We start from the raw sequence: 23,476 nt of genomic DNA, 5'->3' as shown, positions 1-23,476 counted from the left end.
ATCCCTGGTTTCTCCAATAATATCGTCCATTACTGGAGATTTATTGATGATATCTGTATGATTTGGAAGGGAGATGAAAGATCTGCTATAGACTTTGTTGAGGCCATAAATGTTAACAACCTTAATCTTTCATTCACCAGTCAGATTAGTAAAACCAATATCCAATTCTTGGACGTTGATATTTATGTCCAAGATAACGCCCTAGCTACCAGACTCCACAGAAAAAGCACGGCCGGAAATTCTATCCTGCACGCCTCCAGTGCGCATCCAAAACATCTCATAAAAAGCATCCCCTATGGGGAATTTATACGGATGCGTAGAATATGTAGTTCTGAGTCCGATCTTAACATCTGCCAGAATGAGGCCATTCAAAGATTTGTAAAGCGCGGCTATCATATTGATGATCTTTTCGTAGCTAAAGACAAGGCCAATAGCACCAGCAGAGATGAATTCTTGGACAAATCTATTGTAATCGTGAGCACAGAGGCAGAAAGTCCCCCTAGACATGACATCAACACTGTCAGTTTAATTACCACCTTCAATACTGAGGAGAAAAAAATAAGGGGCATTCTTAAAAAACACTGGCCCATACTCCACACTGACATTAATCTGTCACCACTCCTGCCGACAGAACCCTCTATTATTTTCAGGAGAGGACCCTCGATGAGAGATTCTTTAGTGAGAACTAGTCCAGAGGTGAATGAGAGTAAGGTGTGGGTCTCCAATAAAAGAGGCTTCCACAAATGTATTTCATGCAGAGCATGCAAGTTCGGGGTAAACACTGTTGAGTTTCAATCCTCATTCAACCCCATCCCTACACCGATCAGAGAACTATATACCTGTCGCACAGATCATGCTGTTTATGTATTAGAGTGCTCATGTAAGCTTAAGTATGTGGGCAGTACTAAGTTACAGGTATTCAATCGCATATTACAGCACCTCAGGGCAATAGTTAACTCTGATACAAATTACCCTGTTGCCCGCCATTTTGAACTTGTACATGCTAAGAACTTGAATCATCTCACTTATTTTGTCATCGACTCCGTACCCAAGAAAATCCGTGGTGGGGATCAAGAGAAAACGTTGAGACAACTTGAGAGCAAATACATTGTACTCTTAAACACCAGAATACCGAATGGGCTTAATAGGGGGGAAGATTTACAAGTTTTCTTATAATCTAAGATTTTAATATTCTGTCATGTAGCCATTAGGGTAGGACTTTGCCATATGCCTCCCTTTCCCCTGACTTGTGTAAATCTTACTCTTGGAGTTTTTTTCTCTTTCCTAAATGTAACGCATATTAAGTTCATGATCATTATATCTTGTCTGTCTGAGTCTTGTTGATGGAATATTTTCCCAAATGAAAATTAATTGTTGTTATTCAGTCACTATGGCTATAGGTAACTCACAGCATCAGCGGCAATGCTTAACATATGTTTTTTAACTGTGTTTGGTTAATAGCACTAGCGCAGGTACAATCCGAGAATATGACATTAATCATTCATGATTTTTGAAAAAATTATATATTTGTACATACTGCGAGTATATTATGCACTTTAGAGCACTTGAGCACTGTTTTTTCTATAACATCCTATGGGCTTGTTTTATTACTCAGGGACATGGTATTAGTAATTTACACATACTTTATGACGATCTTAAAACCGCACGGGGTGTAAAAAAGAGTCTTTTTTCACCCTCTTGTACATACTCCTAAACCATTATCACATAGTTTAACATAGAACTTAATCATGCACTTGCACTTTATTGTATTCAGTATGTATAACCGATTGTAGTAACAATGTTTATCAAAAATGAATTTATTCAATAATATGTTTACACATTGCTTCGATTAAGTTCATGTATATAAGGAATATGTTTTAATGGGTTTGTACTCAGTGTATATTTGCATACTAGTATTTTTTCTATGTCCCTTACCCATGTGATCTGATGTTATTTTTTGTTGAGCACAGTATATAAACACCCCCATTGGTCATTTGAAGCCATGTGATCAAGGCCGTTTCTTGACGGCCGAAACGCCTCATGCCGATGGCGAGGGAAAAATAAAGCCACTTTTGATATAACGACTTGGTGTTGTGGAGATCTGTACCTGAGGGACGTGTGGGGAGCCACATCGCAGGACCTTGTTTCTATACAAATTCAGGCAGAATACGTCTGTTTCTGTCTTTACGGATCCTCTCTCTGAAACCGAGCTGCTGGGCTGAAACGGCCGACACCGCGCATGCGGACTTTGCATTGACCCGGAAGGAGTAATCGAGTCAGCAGCTCCCCGTGCAACCAGGAAGACGCGACAAGCACTTGCAGTGAGAACGCAGTGTTCCCGAGTAGGACCGCGTTGGAGTCGGAGGACCCCCGAGGGACTACAAGGTTACGCGCGGTAAACTGGTGAGTGCGCGTCGTTGTGAACTGATTGAATAGTCGCATAGCACGGGTAGAGAGATCGTTGAACACCATTAATTAACGCCCTTGTTTCGAGAGAAGTCTTCGTAATTTAAGGGCTGTGGCTAAAGTAACATTTTTCCCTCCTAATATGACATCGTCGGCGGAGGCATTAAAGAACCGGGAAGCACTGGCTGATGCCATGTTTGTTAATTTACCAACAGTAAGACCAGCCGCAGAAAATATGGACAATAGCAACCCTAACATGGACCTTAAAGGGAAGCTTAAAAAGTTGGAGAAACTTCTTAAGACTGAGATCACAAAGTGGTGGGGAAAGCGCTCACTAGAAAAATACTTGGAAGTGGGTAGAGTCCCAAGGGGTCTAAGGGTACTCATAGCTCCATCATTTGAGAACCCTAACCCCCTTATGTTGAAAGAGTGGGCCACTAACAACTTGGAAGCATCAAAAAATATGATCTGCATTTTAATAAAATATGCAGAAATTGACAGAAACGACATACTAAAGGAAATTGAGGTACTTAATAATGAATTGGACACTCATAAGGAAACGGAATACATCAAAAAATATCGCGATGAAATAAACACCCGCTTAGAAAAACATCAAGAAACCATCAGCCTGCGCAAACAGTATAAATTCGCCCGAGATAAGCAGGATTATGAGACAGGGAGAATTTTTACGTTTGCACGGAAATATGATACCATGAAAAGGCAGGCAATGACACCAAAATCTGCAACACCAATGACCAATGAAGGTGGGGAAACAACCGTGTCAGAGCCAGAATTGAGTTCTAATGCAAGCAGTTTGGGATCGGATGATGAACAAATAGCGGGTGGTTCATCCGTTGTACCAACTCATTATGCACCATCTGAGGAATTGGGTTTTTTAATCGCGGACAGGTTGAAAACACTGCGACCAAAAACCCAACAGCAGCGGAACAAAAACGCAAACGCAAAAACCACAAATGCCACGAAAGGAGGAAATGCCGCAGGGAGAGGTTTCGCAAAAAGAGGCAGGGGCAAGAAATGGTAGAAACGATGGAAGCTGATAACACCTTCACCATGACCACTGACCGTGAATCCAGCAACACAGATACAATGAATATGAATTCCACTACTGACATGGATAACACGGTCATCAATCTCTCTGAAGCAGACCTCTCCAAGGCAGAAATCCAACTGTTATCTTTAGGTCTTTCCTTCTGCCCGAAAAATGGTTATAACTATGTGCAAACCAGAATAGACGTCTTCAAGTTTATTCGTAAGTTGAAGTTAAAAAAACATTTCAAACTTGCTAATGTACAAGAGAAAGCAACATCTATCAGTAGTTCCTTACAACCATCTTCTGTGTTACAAGTGGCAGATATGGGGACACTGCGAACAGCCCATGAATTGGCGTTAGAGGAAAGTTTCGCCAGCAACTGCACCCAAGCACAATGCGAGAGAATGGGGATCAGCATCAATGCACCAAGTGAAACTCCATTCAAACCAAAATCTACATTCATGCCATTGATGCCAAAAGATGCAATTGACACTTTCAATGACATGATCACGGAGGATCTCAAGGCACTGCAAATAAAAACATCCAGAAAGACTAAAAGACATAAGTACATAGAGAAACAATACTTCAACCTGATGAAAAAACTTAGAAATAATTCCAATCTGATTATAAACAAGGCCGATAAAGGAGGTAACATCGTTATCTGGCCCAAAGACCTCTATATGGAAGAAGCCAATCATCACCTCTCTGACACTGCTTGTTACAGGAAGGGCAATTTTTGTGAAATCTGTAATCTCAAAGACCGCATTCACAAAGAACTGCACCAATGGAAGAGGGAAGGCCTTCTAACCAAGCAAGAACTGGGGTATTTGAAAATTGACAATCCGCTGACTCCTACCCTGTACCTCATACCCAAAATTCATAAACAGATTTCTCCTGTTCCAGGTCGACCAATCATTTCGGCCCAGGGGAGCCTTATGGAGTCCATGTCGAAATGTGTTGATTTCTTTTTGCAAAATTTTGTTGTGAGCCTACCTTCCTACATTAAGGACACGGGGCATTTCCTTACTAAATTGAGAGAGGTGGAATGGAGAGATGGGTATATTCTGGTGGCCCTTGACATTTGCTCCCTGTATACCAGTATTGAACATACGGATGGTCTTAACGCTGTAAAGTATTATATGAATCAACGTAACCTCAAGTTTAAAAATCACAATGACATGTTAATTTCCATGATCAGGTTATGTTTGATGAACAATTACTTCTTATTTAACAAGGATGTTTACCAGCAGTTAAGAGGGGTTGCCATGGGGGCATGTTTCTCTCCCACCTATGCGTGTCTTCATGTAGGGTGGTGGGAGGAGCCTGTCCTCAGGCATATCCCTGGTTTCTCCAATAATATCGTCCATTACTGGAGATTTATTGATGATATCTGTATGATTTGGAAGGGAGATGAAAGATCTGCTATAGACTTTGTTGAGGCCATAAATGTTAACAACCTTAATCTTTCATTCACCAGTCAGATTAGTAAAACCAATATCCAATTCTTGGACGTTGATATTTATGTCCAAGATAACGCCCTAGCTACCAGACTCCACAGAAAAAGCACGGCCGGAAATTCTATCCTGCACGCCTCCAGTGCGCATCCAAAACATCTTATAAAAAGCATCCCCTATGGGGAATTTATACGGATGCTTAGAATATGTAGTTCTGAGTCAGATCTTAACATCTGCCAGAATGAGGCCATTCAAAGATTTGTAAAGCGCGGCTATCATATTGATGATCTTTTGGTAGCTAAAGACAAGGCCAATAGCACCAGCAGAGATGAATTCTTGGACAAATCTATTGTAATCGTGAGCACAGAGGCAGAAAGTCCCCCTAGACATGACATCAACACTGTCAGTTTAATTACCACCTTCAATACTGAGGAGAAAAAAATAAGGGGCATTCTTAAAAAACACTGGCCCATACTCCACACTGACATTAATCTGTCACCACTCCTGCCGACAGAACCCTCTATTATTTTCAGGAGAGGACCCTCGATGAGAGATTCTTTAGTGAGAACTAGTCCAGAGGTGAATGAGAGTAAGGTGTGGGTCTCCAATAAAGGAGGCTTCCACAAATGTATTTCATGCAGAGCATGCAAGTTCGGGGTAAACACTGTTGAATTTCAGTCCCCATTCAACCCCATCCCTACACCGATCAGAGAACTATATACCTGTCGCACAGATCATGCTGTTTATGTATTAGAGTGCTCATGTAAGCTTAAGTATGTGGGCAGTACTAAGTTACAGGTATTCAATCGCATATTACAGCACCTCAGGGCAATAGTTAACTCTGATGCAAATTACCCTGTTGCCCGCCATTTTGAACTTGTACATGCTAAGAACTTGAATCATCTCACTTATTTTGTCATCGACTCCGTACCCAAGAAAATCCGTGGTGGGGATCGAGAGAAAACGTTGAGACAACTTGAGAGCAAATACATTGTACTTTTAAACACCAGAATACCGAATGGGCTTAATAGGGGGGAAGATTTACAAGTTGTCTTATAATCTAAGATTTTAATATTCTGTCATGTAGCCATTAGGGTAGGACTTTGCCATATGCCTCCCTTTCCCCTGACTTGTGTAAATCTTACTCTTGGAGTTTTTTTCTCTTTCCTAAATGTAACGCATATTAAGTTCATGATCATTATATCTTGTCTGTCTGAGTCTTGTTGATGGAATATTTTCCCAAATGGAAATTAATTGTTGTTATTCAGTCACTATGGCTATAGTTAACTCACAGCATCAGCGGCAATGCTTAACATATGTTTTTTAACTGTGTTTGGTTAATAGCACTAGCGCAGGTACAATCCGAGAATATGACATTAATCATTCATGATTTTTGAAAAAATTATATATTTGTACATACTGCGAGTATATTATGCACTTTAGAGCACTTGAGCACTGTTTTTTCTATAACATCCTATGGGCTTGTTTTATTACTCAGGGACATGGTATTAGTAATTTACACATACTTTATGACGATCTTAAAACCGCACGGGGTGTAAAAAAGAGTCTTTTTTCACCCTCTTGTACATACTCCTAAACCATTATCACATAGTTTAACATAGAACTTAATCATGCACTTGCACTTTATTGTATTCGGTATGTATAACCGATTGTAGTAACAATGTTTATCAAAAATGAATTTATTCAATAATATGTTTACACATTGTTTCGATTAAGTTCATGTATATAAGGAATATGTTTTAATGGGTTTGTACTCAGTGTATATTTGCATACTAGTATTTTTTCTATGTCCCTTACCCATGTGATCTGATGTTATTTTTTGTTGAGCACAGTATATAAACACCCCCATTGGTCATTTGAAGCCATGTGATCAAGGCCGTTTCTTGACGGCCGAAACGCGTCATGCCGATGGCGAGGGAATAATAAAGCCACTTTTGATATAACGACTTGGTGTTGTGGAGATCTGTACCTGAGGGACGTGTGGGGAGCCACATCGCAGGACCTTGTTTATATATATATATATATATATATATATATATATATATATATATATTACCTACTGGCGGTCGCCAGTAGGTATATATAGTTAGGATTTTTTTGAATAGGGATTCTGAAAATTCTACGTTGAATAACTTTGGCGTTGACGGACGGAATTGGCTGAAATTTTCAGGAAAATGGCACATTCTGTTTCTGAGCGTCCCCTTAAAGTTTGGGGGGATATCGTCAAGCGGGGGCCGAGAAAAAAGGGGGGTCCCAAAACGTGTTTTTCCATAGGGCGGTTGGACTCACTTTTAGCTCGAACGGCTGAATGGATTTCCACAAAACTTGGCAAAATTGTAGGGACTGGTAGCCTGATGTGCCTTTGCTATGTCTCAAGATATATGCTCCAGTGGTTTTTACGAAAATTAACTTTGAAAAATATATATTGGGCTACATTGGGCTATATATATGTTAGAGCCCAAATGTAGCCCAATGTAGCCCAATGTAGCCTAAAGATGGCCACCAGAGACAAAAAAAACAAATGTAGCCCAAATATCAGCCAGATGTAGCCCAACTATAGCCCAGTGACAGAATGTCCCAGAGTGTTCTAAAGAACAACTAGAGCGCTAACAGTCTTACTTATGACAAAAGTATGGCACACCTGAAGTCATCTTGATTGGAATAAAGTGTTAACACTTAAAATATTTAATTTGCAAAGGAACAAAATGAGGGGTTTCATTTTGCCATAGAAATGTTATATATTACCTACTGGCGGTCGCCAGTAGGTATATATAGTTAGGATTTTTTTGAATAGGGATTTCTGAAAATTCTATGTTGAATAACTTTGGCGTTGATGGACGGAATTGGCTGAAATTTTCAGGAAAATGGCACATTTTGTTTCTGAGCGTCCCCTGAAAGTTTGGGGGGGTTTCCTCAAGCGGGGGCCGAGAAAAAAGGGGGGTCCCAAAACGTGTTTTTAACATTGAGTTTTCCATAGGGCGGTTGGACTCATTTTTAGCTCGAACGGCTGAATGAATTTCCACAAAACTTGGCAAAATTGTAGGGACTGGTAGCCCGATGTGCCTTTGCTATGTCTCAAGATATATGCTCCAGTGGTTTTTACGAAAATTGACTTTGAAAAATATATATTGGGCTACATTGGGCTATATATATGTTAGAGCCCAAATGTAGCCCAATGTAGCCCAATGTAGCCCAAAGATGGCCACCAGAGACAAAAAAAACAAATGTAGCCCAAATATCAGCCAGATGTAGCCCAACTATAGCCCAGTGACAGAATGTCCCAGAGTGTTCTAAAGAACAACTAGAGCGCTAACAGTCTTACTTATGACAAAAGTATGGCACACCTGATGTCATCTTGATTGGAATAAAGTGTTAACACTTAAAACATTTAATTTGCAAAGGAACTAAAATGAAGGGTTTCGTTTTGCCATAGAAATGTTATATATATATATATTCACTGAAAAAACCATAGGTTATAGACCATATATAGTTAGGAATTCGCATTTACAAAACCTTATTTTACTCACACAAAACCATTGAAATTCCATATATAGTTAGTTGCACTAACTATATATCGCGCACCCGCAATCCACTGCTGATGATGTCACATATTACATCATTCATGACATGGTCAGTGACATCACTGATGACATCACTGATGACATCTCAAATGACATCACTGATGACATCTCAAATGACATCACTGATGACATCACTGATGACATATCATTTGACATTACTGATCACATCACTGATGATATCATTCATGTGATAATACGATGAACCTCTTCAGACTCTAATATAACCTTAGATACAATCAGTGTAAACAGACACTCACAGACTGTCACTCATCCATGGAGTTACTCACACACCTAGTCAGTCATGCAAAGAATCAATCACACCTCCATTTCCTCAACTATACAGTTATACAAACTTTACTTATTCAAACATATACTAACACATATTTACTCTCTTATACAATCCCTGATACAAGTTCACAATGATCCATACAGCCACTCACACATTCACTGGCTCTTATGCACAGTTATTTATATATGTCAACTCTCACATGTACTGTGTTTTACATATGTACTTACTTTGACATGTAGCACTGAGATATCCATTCACTCACCAATACACTCATGCACACAGTCAACCGCCCATACAGCTGTTTCCACATGCACTTTTGAAACCATACATCTAGTGAATCAACTGCTCACACATCTATGCACAGAGTCATACACCTCCCAGCCACCCACACACACACTCAGTCTCCCATACAAATACTTGGGCAACCAATCAATAACCCATATAGTTACTCATATAGCTACTTATCAACACATGCAACAGTTTACAGAACAACAGACATAATGATGCACAAATTAAGACAGTTTAGTCACTAACCCATGCACTCAGTGAGACACATTTAATCACTCACTCATACAGTCAGTCATGCACCTACTAAATCCTTCATCCAGACACTTATACATCCACTCCTTCTTCAATATGTAAGACATATTTTAACTTTACAGAAACATACCGTCACTGGATGTTGTCATCAGTGATGTCATCAGTGATGTCATTTGAGATGTCATCAGTGATGTCATCAGTGATGTCACTGACCATGTCATGAATGATGTAATATGTGACATCATCAGCAGTGGATTGCGGGTGCGCGATATATAGTTAGTGCAACTAACTATATATGGAATTTCAATGGTTTTGTGTGAGTAAAATAAGGTTTTGTAAATGCGAATTCCTAACTATATATGGTCTATAACCTATGGTTTTTTCAGTGAATTTTCAAGGTTTTGTAAATGCCAATTCCTAACTATATATGGTCTATAACCTATGGTTTTTTCAGTGAATTTTCAAGGTTTTGTAAATGCTAATTCCTAACTATATATGGTCTATAACCTATGGTTTTTTCAGTGAATATATATATATACATACATATATAAACATATATCATCTGTATATCTATATAAATACAAACATAAATGCATGCATACATATACTTATATGCATACAGATGCATGTTATTTACATGAAAGTTGAAAAAACACTAATAAAAGCAAAGCTAAAAAGCCACCTCATTACAAACAGAATGGCTTTAACTTAAACGAGGGCGAGATCTATTGCATTTTCAATGCTTGTTTACTTTGGTTCCATCAAGAAGGCATTCAGATGTGTCACACATTTGCCATAAATTCTGAATGTTAGCACTCTAGTTGCACATTAGATCACTGTAGTAAAGCTACGGCTCACCAGGGACGTCTGCTGCTGGTATTCAAAGTGCATGTTTCAGTCTGCATGTCAGAATTTTTTTAATGAAATAGAAGAGGATTTGAGAAGTCACTCAAAATGATCCCTAATTTTTCTTTCTGAAGCACTAATCATACTTTCTATGGCAAAATTAACCCCCTCATGTTGTTCCTTTTTAAATTGAGTGTTTTCAGACTTACCACTTCATTCCAATCAAGATGGCTTCTGGTGTGCCATACTTTTGTCATAAGTAAGACTGTTAGCGCTCTAGTTGTTCTTTAGAACACTCTGGGACATTCTGTCATTGGGCTATACTTGGGGTACATCTGGGTGATATTTGGGCTACATTTAGGCTCTTTTGTCTCTGGTGGCCATCTTGGGAGACTGTATGTCAGAATTTTTTAATGAAATTGAAGAGGGTTTGAGAAGTCACTCAAAATGTGCCCTAATTTTTCTTTCTGCAGCACTAATCATAATTCATATGGCAAAATATACCCCCTCATTTTGTTCCTTTTTAAATTAAATGTTTTAAGAGTTACCACTTTATTCCAATCAAGATGGCTTCAGGTGTGCCATACCTTTGTAATAAGTAGGACTGTTAGCGCTCTAGTTGTTCTTTAGAACACTCTGGGACATTCTGTCATTGGGCTATACTTGGGCTACATCTGGGTGATATTTGGGCTACATTTGGGCTCTTTTGTCTCTGGTGGCCATTTTGGGAGACTGCATGTCAGAATTTTTTAATGAAATAGAAGAGGATTTGAAAAGTCACTCAAAATGTGCCCTAATTTTTCTTTCTGCAGCACTAATAATACCTTCTATTGCATAATATACCCCCTCATTTTGTTCCTTTTTAAATTAAATGTTTTAAGAGTTACCACTTTATTCCCATCACGATGGCTCCAGGTGTGCTATACCTTTGTAATAAGTAGGACTGTTAGCGCTCTAGTTGTTCTTTAGAACACTCTGGGACATTCTGTCATTGGGCTATACTTGGGCTACATCTGGGTGATATTTGGGCTACATTTGGGCTCTTTTGTCTCTGGTGGCCATTTTGGGAGACTGCATGTCAGAATGTTTTAATGAAATAGAAAAGGATTTGAGAAGTCACTCAAAATGTGCCCTAATTTTTCATTCTGCAGCACTAATCATACTTTCTATGGCAAAATATACCCCCTCATGTTGTTTCTTTTTAAATTAAATGTTTTAAGAGTTACCACTTTATTCCAATCAAGATGGCTTCAGGTGTGCCATACCTTTGTAATAAGTAGGACTGTTAGCGCTCTAGTTGTTCTTTAGAACACTCTGGGACATTCTGTCATTGGGCTATACTTGGGCTACATCTGGGTGATATTTGGGCTACATTTGGGCTCTTTTGTCTCTGGTGGCCATTTTGGGAGACTGCATGTCAGAATGTTTTAATGAAATAGAAAAGGATTTGAGAAGTCACTCAAAATGTGCCCTAATTTTTCATTCTGCAGCACTAATCATACTTTCTATGGCAAAATATACCCCCTCATGTTGTTTCTTTTTAAATTAAATGTTTTAAGAGTTACCACTTTATTCCAATCAAGATGGCTTCAGGTGTGCCATACCTTTGTAATAAGTAGGACTGTTAGCGCTCTAGTTGTTCTTTAGAACACTCTAGGAGGCTGCAGTAGAACACAAAGGAATCAACTGACAGTCTCTGTCCTTGTTGGATGTACATGTTTTACTGAGAATGTCAGACTTCATTTTCACATGACTGAGAAAGATAATGTGAATTTACAGAAAATATGCTTTCAGTTTAGCTTATAGATCCCCTTCCAAACCACTGTGGGAAAATCATGAGATATTTGTTTTCTTTCAAACAATATTCATGATATCACAGCAGAAGGTTTTTTCACATGGTAAAATCACCTTAGAACCCACCACAATTCCTAAAACGAGTATGGTACCATCAACAAATGATTTATAATGTAACTAAAGTCCTAAAACCCTCTATTAACTACAATGCTTTTTAATGAGGTGCTATCATGTATATTGGTCCCAAGATGGCTGCCAACACTTCTTGGATGAAGTGCTGACAGCCAATCAGATCAGATGTGTGGTTAGGCTCCGCCCAGATATATATCTTTTTTTGAACCTAAATTACTCAAAATCCACTGGAGCACATATATTGAGACCTAGCAAAGGCACATCGGGCTAACAGTCCCTACAATTTTGCCAAGTTTCGTGCAAATCCATTCAGCCGTTCGAGCTAAAAGTGAGGCCAACCGCCCTATGGAAATTAACATGGGAAAAACGCGTTTTGGGACCCCCCTTTTTTCTCGTCCCCCCCTTGATGAAACCCCCCCAAATTGTCAGGGGCTGCTCAGAAACAAAATGTTCCATTTTCCTGAAAATTTCAGCCAATTCCGTCCACAAACGCCAAAGTTATTAGACATAGAATTTTCAAAAATCCCATAGAGAAAAAATCCGAACTATATATACCTCCTGGCGACCGCCAGTAGGTAATATATATATATATATATATATATATATATATATATATATATATATATATATATATATATATATATATATTACCTACTGGCGGTCGCCAGGAGGTATATATAGTTAGGATTTTTTTGAATAGGGATTTCTGAAAATTCTATGTTGAATAACTGTGGCGTTGATGGACAGAATTGGCTGAAATTTTCAGGAAAATGGCGTCCCCTGAAAGTTTGGGGGGGTTTCGTCAAGCGGGGGCCGAGAAAAAAGGGGGGTCCCAAAACGTGTTTTTAACATTGAGTTTTCCATAGGGCGGTTGGACTCACTTTTAGCTCGACTGGCTGAATGGATTTCTATGAAACTTGGCAAAATTGTAGAGACTGTTTGCCCGATGTGCCTTTGCTAGGTCTCAAGATATGTGCTCCAGTGGATTTTGAGAAATTAACGTTCAAAAAAATATATATATCTGTGACAGCGTCCCTGTTAGCGCCCCGGTTCGCGTACCAGACGCGTAACAGAACTTCGCGAGGAGAAGCGGATTGGCTCTCCGGTGACTCTCAACATTCTAAACAGTCCGGAGCGGCCGCCATCTTGTCTCTCGGTAGGATCGAGAGACAAGAGGTGGAAATAAACGAAGGGGGAAATGAATGAAAGGGGCAAGGTAGACCCCTCCTGACCCCCTAGGATTGATGTGGGGGCTATTAAAGGGCCCCGCGGGGCAAACAAATAAAATACATTTTTTTTCGATTTTTCGCGGTGGAAGCACTACCCGGTACGCAAACCGGGTAGCTCACCGATAGCGTAACGGGAGTCCGCCATCTCGTTTTTCGGACGAATTTAGTCACAAGATGGGGGATAAACAATGTTGGGAATGGGTATAAGGAGGCACGGGAGACATATCCTGACCCCCTAGGTTTTCTGAGGGTGGCTGAGGAGGCCCATATATGTAAAAATTTTTTTTATTTTTTTTCAAATTTTCACACGGTTAGTGCCCAGTCCGCGCACCGGGTAGCGTTCCGGAAAGCGTAACAAGGGGAAAACCAAGGGAAATAGTAAAATAATATTTTAGAGTGCTTTGAGGTAGGGTAGCTCTGAATAGAGCTGTTGTGTTGTGTGGGTGATGTAAGTACCAACATGTAGGTACCAATGAAGAGTCTAAAATTCAATGTACACCGTCTCCTCTGTAGATATTTTGTATGTTCTAATATGGGTTATTTAAATGTAAATGTGTGGAAAAGCACTTCATGCTTTAAAGCAATTGTATTTTTGAACCGATTGTTCTTTCCTCTTAGTCCTCCTCTTTGTTTTTTTTCCCCCACACTCTTCTTCAGCATGATAGTTGATAAATTCGTTCCCTCAAAAAATTTATATACATAAAAAAATTATATTAAATACATATAAAATATATTTTTCCTTTAAAAGAAGAATAAATTTTACAGCTTTTGATATTTGCTATTAAAAAACCATTGAAATTCACTGAAAAAACCATAGGTTATAGACCATATATAGTTAGGAATTAGCATTTACAAAACCTTGAAAATTTACTGAAAAAACCATAGGTTATAGACCATATATAGTTAGGAATTAGCATTTACAAAACCTTATTTTACTCACACAAAACCATTGAAATTCGCATATATAGTTAGTTGCACTAACTATATATCGCGCACCCGCAATCCACTGCTGATCATGTCACATATTACATCATTCATGACATGGTCAGTGACATCACTGATGACATCACTGATGACATCTCAAATGACATCACTGACGATGATAAATGCTAATTCCTAACTATATATGGTCTATAACCTATGGTTTTTTCAGTGAATATATATATATATATATATATATATATATATATATATATATATATATATATATTACCTACTGGCGGTCGCCAGTAGGTATATATAGTTAGGATTTTTTCTCTATGGGATTTTTGAAAATTCTATGTCTAATAACTTTGGCGTTTGTGGACGGAATTGGCTGAAATTTTCAGGAAAATGGAACATTTTGTTTCTGAGCAGCCCCTGACAATTTGGGGGGGTTTCATCAAGGGGGGGCCGAGAAAGAATGGGGGTCCCAAAACGCATTTTTCCCATGTTAATTTCCATAGGGCGGTGGCCTCACTTTTAGCTCGAACGGCTGAATGGATTTGCACGAAACTTGGCAAAATTGTAGGGACTGTTAGCCCGATGTGCCTTTGCTAGGTCTCAATATATGTGCTCCAGTGGATTTTGAGTAATTTAGGTTCAAAAAAATATATATATCTGGGCGGAGCCTAACCACACATCTGATCTGATTGGCTGTCAGCACTTCATCCAAGAAGTGTTGGCAGCCATCTTGGGACCAATATCCATGATAGCACCTCATTAAAAAGCATTGTAGTTAATAGAGGGTTTTAGGACTTTAGTTACATTATAAATCAGTTGTTGATGGTACCATACTCGTTTTAGGAATTGTGGTGGGTTCTAAGGTGATTTTACCATTTGAAAAAACCTTCTGCTGTGATATCATGAATATTGTTTGAAAGAAAACTAATATCTCATGATTTTCCCACAGTGGTTTGGAAGGGGATCTATAGGCTAAACTGAAAGCATATTTTCTGTAAATTCACATTATCTTTCTCAGTCATGTGAAAATGAAGTCTGACATTCTCAGTAAAACATGTACATCCAACAAGGACAGAGACTGCCAGTTGATTCCTTTGTGCTCTACTGCAGCCTCCTAAAGTGTTCTAAAGAACAACTAGAGCGCTAACAGTCCTATGTATTACAAAGGTATAGCACACCTGGAGCCGTCGTGATGGGAATAAAGTGGTAACTCTTAAAACATTTAATTTAAAAAGGAACAAAATGAGGGGGTATATTATGCAATAGAAGGTATTATTAGTGCTGCAGAAAGTAAAATTAGGGCACATTTTGAGTGACTTTTCAAATCCTCTTCTATTTCATTAAAAAATTTTGACATGCAGTCTCCCAAAATGGCCACCAGAGACAAAAGAGCCCAAATGTAGCCCAAATATCACCCAGATGTAGCCCAAGTATAGCCCAATGACAGAATGTCCCAGAGTGTTCTAAAGAACAACTAGAGCGCTAACAGTCCTACTTATTACAAAGGTATGGCACACCTGAAGCCATCTTGATTGGAATAAAGTGGTAACTCTTAAAACATTTAATTTAAAAAGGAACAAAATGAGGGGGTATATTTTGCCATATGAATTATGATTAGTGCTGCAGAAAGAAAAATGAGCGCACATTTTGAGTGACTTCTCAAACCCTCTTCAATTTCATTAAAAAATTCTGACATACAGTCTCCCAAGATGGCCACCAGAGACAAAAGAGCCTAAATGTAGCCCAAATATCACCCAGATGATACCCCAAGTATAGCCCAATGACAGAATGTCCCAGAGTGTTCTAAAGAACAACTAGAGCGCTAACAGTCTTACTTATGACAAAAGTATGGCACACCAGAAGCCATCTTGATTGGAATGAAGTGGTAAGTCTGAAAACACTCAATTTAAAAAGGAACAACATGAGGGGGTTAATTTTGCCATAGAAAGTATGATTAGTGCTTCAGAAAGAAAAATTAGGGATCATTTTGAGTGACTTCTCAAATCCTCTTCTATTTCATTAAAAAAATTCTGACATGCAGACTGAAACATGCACTTTGAATACCAGCAGCAGACGTCCCTGGTGAGCAGTAGCTTTACTACAGTGATCTAATGTGCAACTAGAGTGCTAACATTCAGAATTTATGGCAAATGTGTGACACATCTGAATGCCTTCTTGATGGAACCAAAGTAAACAAGCATTGAAAATGCAATAGATCTCGCCCTCGTTTAAGTTAAAGCCATTCTGTTTGTAATGAGGTGGCTTTTTAGCTTTGCTTTTATTAGTGTTTTTTCAACTTTCATGTAAATACCATGCATCTGTATGCATATAAGTATATGTATGCATGCATTTATGTTTGCATTTATATAGATATACAGATGATATATGTTTATATATGTATGTATATATATATATTCACTGAAAAAACCATAGGTTATAGACCATATATAGTTAGGAATTAGCATTTACAAAACCTTGAAAATTCAGTGAAAAAACCATAGGTTATAGACCATATATAGTTAGGAATTAGCATTTACAAAACCTTGAAAATTCACTGAAAAAACCATAGGTTATAGACCATATATAGTTAGGAATTCGCATTTACAAAACCTTATTTTACTCACACAAAACCATTGAAATTCCATATATAGTTAGTTGCACTAACTATATATCGCGCACCCGCAATCCACTGCTGATGATGTCACATATTACATCATTCATGACATGGTCAGTGACATCAGTGATGACATCACTGATGACATCTCAAATGACATCACTGATGACATCACTGATGACAACATCCAGTGACTGTATGTTTCTGTAAAGTTAAAATATGTCTTACATATTGAAGAATGAGTGGATGTATAAGTGTCTGGATGAAGGATTTAGTAGGTGCATGACTGACTGTATGAGTGAGTGATTAAATGTGTCTCACTGAGTGCATGGGTTAGTGACTAAACTGTCTTAATTTGTGCATCATTATGTCCGTTGTTCTGTAAACTGTTGCATGTGTTGATAAGTAGCTATATGAGTAACTATATGGGTTATTGATTGGTTGCCCAAGTATTTGTATGGGAGACTGAGTGTGTGTGTGGGTGGCTGGGAGGTGTATGACTCTGTGCATAGATGTGTGAGCAGTTGATTCACTAGATGTATGGTTTCAAAAGTGCATGTGGAAACAGCTGTATGGGCGGTTGACTGTGTGCATGAGTGTATTGGTGAGTGAATGGATATCTCAGTGCTACATGTCAAAGTAAGTACATATGTAAAACACAGTACATGTGAGAGTTGACATATATAAATAACTGTGCATAAGAGCCAGTGAATGTGTGAGTGGCTGTATGGATCATTGTGAACTTGTATCAGGGATTGTATAAGAGAGTAAATATGTGTTAGTATATGTTTGAATAAGTAAAGTTTGTATAACTGTATAGTTGAGGAAATGGAGGTGTGATTGATTCTTTGCATGACTGACTAGGTGTGTGAGTAACTCCATGGATGAGTGACAGTCTGTGAGTGTCTGTTTACACTGATTGTATCTAAGGTTATATTAGAGTCTGAAGAGGTTCATCGTATTATCACATGAATGATATCATCAGTGATGTGATCAGTAATGTCAAATGAGATGTCATCAGTGATGTCATCAGTGATGTCATTTGAGATGTCATCAGTGATGTCATTTGAGATGTCATCAGTGATGTCATCAGTGATGTCACCGACCATGTCATGAATGATGTAATATGTGACATCATCAGCAGTGGATTGCGGGTGCGCGATATATAGTTAGTGCAACTAACTATATATGGAATTTCAATGGTTTTGTGTGAGTAAAATAAGGTTTTGTAAATGCGAATTCCTAACTATATATGGTCTATAACCTATGGTTTTTTCAGTGAATATATATATATATATGAATTACCTACTGGCAGTCACCAGTAGGTAGTTATAGTTATGACCTTGCTTCTATTCAAAAAGCATTTTTTCTTTTCCCAATAACTTTGGCGCCGGTTGACGAATCTTCTCTAAATTTTCAAAACTCAGCTCCTAAAGTTTCAGGGTGATTTGGCAAGCGGGGACCGAGAAAAAAGGGGGGTCCCAAAACATGTTTTCTCCATGTTAATTCCCATAGGAAACTCTAGACTCGCCTACAGCCCGATCTGCTGAACGGAATTACACAAATTTGGCAAAAAGGTATCCCTTGTTTCAGAAAGAACTCTTTTTGTTAAATGGTGTAAATCCGTTAAGTAGTTCCTGAGAAATTCAAGAAAAAGAGGTGAAAAATTCAATTTCCCATAGGAAAATTTAGACAGGGCTACAGCTCGAACTGCTGAACGGAATTACACCAAATTTGGCAAAAAGGTAGTGCTTGGTTCAGAAAGCACTCTTTTTCTTAAATGGTGTAAATCCGTTTAGTAGTTGCTGAGAAAATAAAACAATAAAAGTTTTGATATCTAGGGCCGCGGTGGATTCGCGCAACCTGCCGATCATGAGCTGCATTCTAATTGGCTGTCAACACCTCAAACCAGGACGTGTTGGCAGCCATCTTGACACAAGAAAAGAGAAAAATAAATGTGCAAAACAAGAAAAGGGTGCCCTGGTAGAACCTCCCTGACCACCTAGGCCTACTCAGGTGGTCCCACAAGGACCCCCAGTACCCAAAGAAGCATTAAAAAAAATATTGTCTGAATTCGCGCTGGGTGTGCGAATCCAGCTGAGAAAAAAAAAAAAAAAACAAAGTGCGGGCTCCCGTGCTTCGTTTACTTGAAGCCCCCAGGTGGGCCAGGTCCCGGGGCCAGTAATAAAATGTGTGGGGGGGGCTCCAGTATGCACCAGGTATCTCCAGTATGCGCCAGGGAACTGGGTTGCAGAGAGGGGTTCAGAGGCCACGCCCCTTTTTGCACCTCTCTGCAACGCAGCTCTGTGGCACTTAATGGAGGTACCTGGTGGGCTAGTTGGACCCCAGGGACCCTTAAGATTCAAGGGGACTTAATCCCCCAACTTGAAATGCGCCACAGGGTGCGCTTGCACAGTGGTGAAGGGAGGGGGCGGGCCTGAGGTGACATGTGTGCAAACACGCCCTGTGGTGCGTTTTAGGTTGGGGAATTAATTCCCCTTGAATGCTGGGGGTCTCTGGGGGCCAACTAGCCCACCAGGTGCTTCCAGTAAGCGCCACTGCGCTGCCTTGCAGAAAGGTGGGTCAGGCCACGCCCCTTTTTACACCTCTCTGCAACGTAGCTCTGTGGCGCTTACTGGAGGTACCTAATGGGCTAGTTGGACCCCAGGGACCGTCAGGAGTCAAGGGGACCTAATCTCCCAACTTAAAACGGCCACAGGGCGTGTTTGTACACGTCACCTCAGGTCCCCCACCTTCACCACTGTGCAAACGGCCCCTTAGCGCGTTTTAAGGGGTAGTTTTAATCCCCCTGCCCTATTATGCACTAGGGCCTTACAGGGGAGGTCATGCTAATCATAGGGGTACCCCAACACATAGTGTTCCTTAGTGTATGCAGGTATTTTCACTGTATTCTAAGTTTATTTTAGCATAGCACTGGCTCTAGGCCTGGTTAGTCAGAGTCAGTTACCACCAGTACCCGTCTGAAAAAGTTGTGGGCACAGGATGATTTTGCAACAAGGACTCTTTCTGCTCCTCTGTTGGTTCTTTCTGCACATGTCTTGCTTCTTCCTGCACTTTTCTTCGTCTTTGTGGACTTCTGTTGCTTCTTTCTGCATTTCTTTTGCTTCTTTCTGTGTGTTTTTCTTCTTTCTACGCATGTCCTACCTCTGTAAGCATAGTTAGAAACTAGCATTTGAAAAACCTTTGAAATTCACAAAAAAAAACTATAGGTTTCAGGCACGTTATAGTGAGAAATTAGCATTTAGAAAAACATTGAAATTCACTGATAAAAACATAGGTTTCAGGCCCGTTATAGTTAGAAATTAGCATTTAAAAAAAACTTAGAAATTCACTGAAAAAACCATAGGTTTCCGGGGCTTTATAGTTAGTTGGACATTTCACTCATACAAAACCATAGAAATTCCCCGTTATAGTTAGATGATGTCACATATTACATCACTCATGACATAGCCAGTGACATCACTAATGACATCTTAAATGACAACACTGATGACATCATCCTTGTGATAGAGTGGCAGACCTCCTCTCACCCTAATATAACCTTTGATACACACACTCTAAAATACCATTTTCAAAACAATGGAAACACTAATACCAGTTACAACATACCCATTCACTAATTCCAAGATCTACACACACATCCACTCATTCACCAAAAGTCCTATACAGTCGCTCAGACATGCACTCACTTATCATATGTACTCATACGCCTATACATACACTTACACACCACCACTCATCCATAGCTACTCACACACAGTCACACATGCAAACAAAGAATCAAACATCCATTTACTTGTGTATACAGTTATACACACACCACCGCACTTACTTCTACAGAAACAAACACATACTTACTCTCGTAAACAATCACTTATAGAAACACATAGTAGTTACTCATAAATACACTACTGAGACAGTCATTCACTCACTAACACACCCATACACACACTCATCCACCCATACAGTCCTGCACACATGCTGTTTTCAACACATACAAACAGTGACTCACTCATTCATGCATCTATGCACAAAGTAATAGCCCCAACGAACCACTCAGACACTAATACTGATACTCAAAAAACCAACTAATAAACCATATAGACACTCATGTAGCTACTCACCAACCCATGCTGTCACTTATACACAAAATGAGAGACTGATACAGATATGTACACATTTAAAGATTACTCATTAACCCATGTATTCACTAAGATACACTTAATCAGTCAGGTATATAATCAGTTTCACACAAACAAAATCATCCACTTAGACACTTATATACCCACTTATTCTTCCATCGACCTCGACATATACATTTATAAAAACATATTTAAATGTCACAAAAACACACATTCAGTGGATAATGTCATAAGTGATGTCATCAGTGATGTCATTTGAGATGTCATCAGTGATGTCATGAGTGATGTCACTGACCATGTCATGAGTCATGTAATATGTGACATCATCAGCAGTGCATTGCGGGGGCACGAGTTATAGTTAGCTGAACTAACTATAACGGGGGAATTTCTATGGTTTTGTACGAGTGAAATGTCCAACTAACTATAACGCCCCTGAAACCTATATTTTTTTCAGTGAATTTCTAAGGTTTTTCAAATGTTAATTTCTAACGATAACGTGCCTGAAACCTATGGTTTGTTCAGTGAATATGAATATAAATGTTTTTTCTACCACTTTGTTTCAAGAACAATGTCAGCACCCCTGTGGATTTCACCAAAATGCATGCAGGAAATAGAATAATAATCTATGCGTTTCACCTATTCAACACAATGCAATATAATATTAGCTATGGCAGTACCTCCACCCTGCAGCCCACTGCTTTCCTCTCCACTTTATCTTTCTGCTGGGAGCAGCAGGGGACCTGCTTCTGTGCTGCCTGATAGAAACAAATAAATTACTTAAATTGTTTCAGACTTAGAATATGCCTCTGAAAGGATGATGTGACCTTTGTCTCAAAAACCGGGGCATGTGTTTAAAATTAGGAAAAGCGTTGGGATACTGGGACAGTCGTCTGAGAACCGGGACTGTCGGGGGGAATCTGGAATGTCTGGTCACCCTACCTTGTTAGTAACATTTGCCTCATCACTCATTGTGCACTAGATCTGCTCAAGTCCCTTCCTGGTCGCTGTACACACTCAGCTCCTTGTACAGCAGACACAATCCTATGTCTATTGAACACTCATGATGTCCCTACCTATCACCTATGATTCTTTATCTCACTCACACACACCCACTATGTGCTATAGTATCCACTATGCCTGTTCTTACATACAAATCATTATTTGTATTTAACCTCTTACAATCCATGTTCATGGCACACTCAGCTCAACGTGCAATCAAAGAATCCCAATCCCGTTTATGGAGCACTCATGCAGTTGCTCATGAAAGACATCTTGTGGACTTTCAAAAAGTTGACCTGAGATTGCATTCCGCCCGTGGTTTGCCTTTGGTTTGTGGTTTGCAACTCACGCTTTCTGCCTTTACATTTCCTGGCTTTATTTGCTTTAGGTTGTGTAGCTTGAGTTCATACCTCCACATCCTAAAGCCGCCTTTATAGTATTCTTCCACAAACTCTTTTCTGTAATTTACAGGCCTTTAAATCTTGTTCTTATCTCATCACAGATTTGGTAGGCATTCAAAAAACGAGGTCAAATGTCAAACAGTGTTTTTATGGTGGCCTGGTGTTTATTTTGTTTTCGGTTGACTTCAAAGTGAAAGTATTTATGGGAAAGAGGAATGCAGCATACTTTCTCCATGGAGTCTGCTTGTGTCCTTTTTTATTTTTTTATTTTAGACATAGCCATCTCAAATGTTATCTTGTTCTTCAACTGCACAAAACATTTGCAAGTTTTTTGCAAACTTCCTCTTCTTTGGGGAGTCCGTTTATTATGTGAATCTGCCTTTTCAGGAACAAAGTACAAAACAGCATTTCAGTCTTTGCGTCAGCCTAACATATCGTGATCTTGGGCAAGTTACTCTGTTTATGGCACATTCACAGGAAAGAGTCAGCCACATTGTAACACAATTTAACAATGCTTGGCTTTCACTTTGATGTGTCATGATTTCAATGGTGCAGCAGGTGCGGTGACACAAAGCCAAGCCATTTAGGAAATCAACTGAGCACTGAATATTGCAATAGTTTACTACTAAACAAGCAGTTACAAGTGAAGTTACCTTTCATGCACTAGGGTCATGATTTGAATGGTGCAGCAGGTGCAGTGGCACAGGGGCCAAAAGGTCTAGGAAACATACTGAACACTGATTATTTCTACATTCTAGTGCTAAACAAGCAGTCATAAGTACAGTTACCTTGCAGGCACTACACTTGGTCATGATTTTAATGGTGCGCAAGTGAAGTGACACAGGCCAAAAGATTTAGGAAACCCAGTGAACACCAATTATTGATGTATTTTACTACTTAAGAAGCAGTCAAAAGTACAGTTTACCTTGCAGGCACTAGGGCCATGATTTGAATGGTGAGGCAGGTGCAGTGGCACAGGGGCTAAGAGCTCTAGAAAAACACAGTAACGCCGCT

This window comes from Lissotriton vulgaris, chromosome 2_1 (genome assembly GCF_964263255.1).
Source record: "Lissotriton vulgaris chromosome 2_1, aLisVul1.2, whole genome shotgun sequence".
Taxonomy (NCBI): domain Eukaryota; kingdom Metazoa; phylum Chordata; class Amphibia; order Caudata; family Salamandridae; genus Lissotriton; species Lissotriton vulgaris.
Note: the sequence above shows the minus strand (reverse complement) of the source record.